Source organism: Oryzias melastigma, unplaced genomic scaffold (assembly GCF_002922805.2).
Source record: "Oryzias melastigma strain HK-1 unplaced genomic scaffold, ASM292280v2 sc00711, whole genome shotgun sequence".
Classification (NCBI taxonomy): domain Eukaryota; kingdom Metazoa; phylum Chordata; class Actinopteri; order Beloniformes; family Adrianichthyidae; genus Oryzias; species Oryzias melastigma.
The window spans coordinates 1,387-6,360 of NW_023417299.1; positions in this window are offsets into that span (position 1 = coordinate 1,387).

Consider the following 4,974-nt stretch of genomic DNA (forward strand, 5'->3'; position numbering starts at 1 on the left):
CACGCTTTATGCACCAATCTCTGACTGCATAGAACACGCAGGCTTGCCGTTGGTTTAGGCTTCGGTACATTTGACGTTGTGTGCTGTGATCGATCAGGGGGGCTTCTCTGATGGCTCTAATTTCTGTTGAGGAATTGGCTTGGCGACTGTAGTCTGGAACGTTTTCTTGTTCGTTTTCATCCCTTTCTTCCCTTTGAAGTTCACTGACACACTGCAGTCTGACTAGCTCTGATTCTGGCGCCAAGTTGCACCATTCGTCAATGGAGTCTCTGTGTTGCTCATAATCTTCAATGGCTTGTTCAATGTTTTTGCTGTTTTTCTCATATTTTTCCTGGTTTCGTCTGATAATGGCCTGAACGGACTCAGCGTGTTCAGAATCACGTAGGTGCACATAACCAGAGTGGTAGAAGGACTGGTATGTAGGGAAGTGAGGCCTTTTAAGGTCGTCTTCGGATCTGTACGGAAGATACAGTTTGAGCTGTGTCTGAAAAAACTGTTCAGGATTTTTGTTCTCAGATGGACGGTAGAAACGTATGATAGCTGGTTTGCCTTTAGTGCGTTTTTTGACATATCCCATCCCATTCAGAAGAGGCAAAACACCTTTGGCTTTTCTTTCTTGTCCGTAAACTAATCTACATGTGGCAGCAAAGTCAGCCATGCACATGTTCTCAAACTCTGTAGTTTCCGGTCTGCACTTGTATTTGTCTGCCAGAGACCTCATCCAGACATTTTCACTTTCAGACGTCATGTCTTCCAGTTGTGAAATCGGGCGACTCATTTTGACGGCATTGTCATCGGTTGGAATGAAGACGATTCCTCGGGAAGACTTTTTCATGTGCAGTCCACACAGACGAGTGACACATTCCTGGGCGCTAATCTCTCGTTTTTTGGAGTAAGCCTGCATTACTTCTTTCATGTCGTCAGCCTGGTTTGTGCTATTGGAGCTGGAGTTCTCAATGACGGTTTTAAGGTACTCTGAAAGTCCGTGCTCTTGTTTTGTGATGTAGGATGTGAGGTACATTATGACAGAGTAGGCATTCAAAATAAATGATATGTCCATGTTGCTATCAAAAGCTTGTAAAATATGTGGATTGTATGCATTTACCCAGCAGTCTTTGGGATCACGCTTCAAAACCACTGTACTGGAGGTCTTCATTAAGTGTAAGCACCTCTTGTACTCTATCAGAGTCAAATTGCATGTAGCTAGAAGCTGTGCAAATGTGAGTGTTTCACTTTCAGGTTCTTTGAGCAGTGCACTTAACGGTCTGAGTTTTGCCTTTGCTTTTTCCACTTCTAAGGAGTCTTCACTGTTTTCATCTGGTCTAGTGATCATAGTTTGGTCACTTGGCGGTTTCGGGAATCCAAAACGACAATCGGCACCAGGGTATTTGAAGCACGTCTTTGGGTGATTTCTGCTGTGCGTTTGGACTTCCTTGACCGTTTTGTACAGCTCTGGTTGTGTGGTTGGGTTTGGAAGCTGTGCAGTGCTGTACCTGGAGATGAAATTGCAGACAGTTTTATCATTATCTTTGTCATACACAGGTGCACCATCTACCCACAGTAGGCAGTGAATGTGTGGAGAGCCACGATTTTGGTACTCAACCCTGAAAAAGAAATCGATAACTCGACCCAAGATCTGAGCAGGAGACAGTATCAAATCTCTGAACAAAGCCTCGACACGTTTCTCAAACATGCGCATGGTGGTGACTGGGTTGCTCCGAAGAATGTCTGTTTTTTCTGTCCAGTTGAGAGCCTCAAAATTAACCTCTTCACCCTGCTGACGTTTGATTGCTTGTATGACTTCAGTCCACCTAAGTTCTGCAGCTGACACGGTTACAAACCACGTAGGATTGCCTAATTGTCTTATCATGGCAAATAGATCTTTGGTGGTTTTCTCCCAATAAGCAGGTGTTCCTCTTAGANGACTTCAGGCCAACGCATTTCTGCAGCTGACACGGTTAAAAACCATGTAGGGTTCCCCAACTGTCTGATCATCGCAAATAGATCTTTAGTAGTTTTCTCCCAGTAGGCAGGAGTTCCTCTTAGGGGCTGCATGAATCGGATTGCGTCTCTGTTCTTAATCAGTTTTTCAACTTCCTCTTTGTCTCGCAACATCCTTGACGTAATTCGACGGCCATCTCTCGTGAAAGGTTTACCTTTGCGTAATTGGATTGTCATACTTGAAGTAGCCAAATTTATTTCGGTGACAAACTGAGCAAAAAACAAGTAATTGATATCTTTGGCAAAGCGATCGTCAACACTGAACATTCTCGACTTGAAATATTGGCTTGGTGTTAATTTGATGGGCCTTTGTGAATCCAGTGTGTTCTGTCCTGTAGGAAACTGAACGGGAAAAGATATGGCTTCCAAATGCGGAGTCTTGAAAAAGCCAACTGGGCTGTTTCTTTCCGCTGGGGCAACACTGTAAATTCCTTCAGTGAAGGACAAAATGTCTTCAGCAACATTTGGGGGTTGGAGGCAGGATTCTAAAACTAGTCCTCCATTTGGCAGATCACCCTCTTGTTCATCACTATCGGGGACGTTTTGTTCATTTGAAAAGGCATTTGTTTCATGCATGATCTGGTCGATATGAGGTTGTGCAGATTCCTGATCATCATCACTGACTTCATCTGCTAGAGTTGGATCGCAAACTTCAGGCTCATCCCTTATACTTATGTCCTGGTACTGTGGATGAATTTGTTTTAGTTTATGTAAAGCCCGCATTAGTTTAGACCATGTAACGGATTGGAAAAGTTGATGACCTTTGTAACATAAGCGCCTCTTGAGTTTGACTCTGAGAACCTGAGATTGGCTTCTTATTCTGGGTAATGTATCTACTGTCTCCTGTACTTCAGATGGCACACATACAACATTACCACGTATTGAATGTTGCCTGCCTTTGGGAAGTGGAACAATCTTAGCAAACGGGATACACTTTGCAATGAGATGCCTCTCCAAGATGTTAAGGTCACACAAATCCTCTGGAATGTCAGCTAGCCGTAAATTATTGGCTACAGCAAGTGGGGGCATTCGTCCAGTTTTTACATAGTTGTGGCAAGTGTAACATATCCACTCTGTTCTCCTCTCATCGGGAACTGTACAATTTTCTTTACAAGTGGTACAAGCATGAACATATTCACCTGTCAAACATTGCTCTACCACGTGTACATTTTTTGTGTATTTTGACCTGTTGCAAGACTTGACTTGGTTTGGAAACAAAGCTTTATGGCAAACTGTACAAATAAATGTTGGACCACTCTTTACATTTGCTTTAAAAGCAGCAATAGCCAATTTTATCAGTCTTTGATTCTCGGTTGTTTGGGATGTTGACCCATCTTCACTGACATGAGCTGGTTTCACAAAGATGTATTTGTATTTGTTCCTTATTTGTAATGCACATTTTTGTTTAATTTGAAATGCTTTGTTGTTTCTGTATTTGTTTAACATGACTTTTCTCATTAACTCTCTGTGTCTATTTTGAAATTTCTTATCTTCAGCGTAACGTTTAGTCATATGTGTTTTTTGTTTCTTACAAAATGCAATGTTGTTTCTGTAGCTCTTTACTATATACATTCTTTGCTTCTGTCTTACATCAGCACTTTGTAAGTAACGCTTTTTTGCAAATTCCTTTTGTTTGTGTTGGAATTCTTTACAAGTATGATACATTTCAGTAATACGTTGTTTCTGCCTTTGGCGAAACTCTGGACTTGTCCGATAAAGTGTAGTAATTATACTTTTCTGCTTCTGTCGAAATTCTGGACTTGTCCGATAACGTGCAGTCATTATACTTTTCTGCTTCTGGCGAAACTCTGGACTTGTCCGATAACGTGTAGTCATTGTACTTTTCGCTTTCTGCTTAATGTCCGGGCTTCTTTGGTAACGTGCAGTCATAAACGTTTTCTGTCTTTGCCTAAACTCTGGATTATTTTTATACTGTTCTCTTATGAATTGTTTCTGTTTTTGTCTTACATCTGCTCTGCTGTAGTAGCGTTTCATTGCAAATCGTTTCTGTGTTTCTCTAAACTCTGTCACACTTTGATATAAATTAGCAATGCAATTTCTTTTTTTCTGACGTACAGTTGGATTTGTCTGGTACAAGTGCTGTGAATACCGCCGTTTTTTGGTTGCAAGATGTTCGTGGGAGATAGGTTTTCCCTTGCAATTTTCCTTGTTTTGACATCGTCGTTGAAATCTCAAAAACTTTTGCCTCCTGTTTGTGTTCAGTTTTAACATGTGGAGCTTAATGTTATCTGGAGATGTATGGACTTCTTTGAAGGCATTACTTGGTCTTTCCTTTCTGTTGTGCTCCCTTTCAGTAATACTATTTGTGCTGTCAACATTGTTTGAAGGCAAGCAACCCATGAGTATCGGTATTAGTGCCTCTATATCGGAAACATTTGATTTATCTTCATTAAATGCTGCTTGTGACTGTATGTTAGAACACATTTCAGTTTTTTGTCTTTTTGTGTTTTGCACAAGTTCTTCTCCATCATTGCACTCAGTGTTTTCATCACCACATAATGATGATACATCATTATTGTAGTTTAGCAAACCCTGCATAGAATTTAGTTCACTGGTAGCATTTACAGGGTGAAATTCGACAGGCTGTAATTGGTAACTTTCAGATGATAGAACACCGAGTGTTTGAAAGCACTTATCCAGTGTCTCAATCATGTCTTGTAGGTTTGCAAAAGTCATCATTATTGCAGTTCCACAAACATTTGCTCCTGGAAGTACAGGCATACCAGTACTTGTTCGTGCATGAGGATCAAAAAATCCATATTTGCCACAAGAGGTTCTGAAAACAGCTATGCATAGATTAGAAATGATCAACAATGCATACTGAACCTCAGATAACAAGCAGCTTAAGCCTGCTGTCAAATCGAGATAGTTCCTAGCAGCTTCAGGAACTGGATCTTTGAAAGAACCAAACCTTGACTCTAGTTCTTTGTTTACATTGTACGCATTGGCACG